Here is a 974-nt window from a genome sequence, read left to right as displayed (position 1 = left end):
GTATTTCAAAAGGGCTTACTCCCTCTTTTATTCTTGGGGTTATTCTTATTCTCATCAAGGCCATTGGTAATACATTTACCCATTTAAGATGGGTTTCCTGACACAGTTTTGAAATATGTCTTTTAAGTGTTGGGTTCATTCTTTCTACCTTACTGCTAGACTGGGGTCTCCATGGAGTGTGTAATTCCCATTTCATCTGTAAAAATTTGGATGTTCCTTGAACCACCTCTGAAATAAAATGAGGTCCRTTATCTGAGGATATACCTTCAGGAATCCCAAATCGAGGAATTATCTCTTTTAGTAAAATTTTAATTACTTCTTTTGCATGATTRGTGGAGCATGGGAAGGCTTCTGGCCAACCAGAAAATGTATCTACCAAAACAAGTAAATATTTAAACKGACCACATTTAGGCAATTCAGAGAAATCTATCTGCCAGTGTTACCCTGGGGTTAATCCTCTTCTTAGTTCTCTCATAGGTGGTTTCTTCTGAATTTTGGGGTTATTTGCACAACAGGTGGGGCATCTTTATACAATAAGGTCAGCATTTGATAGCATCTTTGATCCCATAGCATATCTTTTTACGCTGCTTATCATAGCATCTGCTCCCATGTGAGTTTCTTCATGCAGTCTCTTGAGGAGCACTTCCATCATTTTGRCTGTAGTTAAAACTTGTCCATTKGGGGTGACCCACCACCCTTCAGCATTTTTKGTACMTTTTAGYCTTTCTGCCAATTGATTTTCTTYGTCTGAATATTCAGGAGGTCTCATTTGTATTTTTCTACTGGGTAATAAAGCCCCAATCACCTGTTCTGCTAGTGCTGCCTTTTTGGCTGCCATATCTGCTCTCCTATTTCCTTGTGCCACTTCACTATTTCCCTTCTGGTGGGCTTTGCAGTGCATTATAGCTACTTCTTTGGGTTCCATTATTGCTTGTAACAATCTTAATATCTCTTGTCCATACTTTATATTACTT

Source organism: Rhea americana, unplaced genomic scaffold (genome assembly GCF_003343005.1).
Source record: "Rhea americana isolate MKP2758 unplaced genomic scaffold, rheAme1 scaffold_463, whole genome shotgun sequence".
NCBI lineage: Eukaryota > Metazoa > Chordata > Aves > Rheiformes > Rheidae > Rhea > Rhea americana.
The sequence above is the reverse complement of the archived record's forward strand: the minus strand, read 5'-3'. Positions refer to the sequence as shown.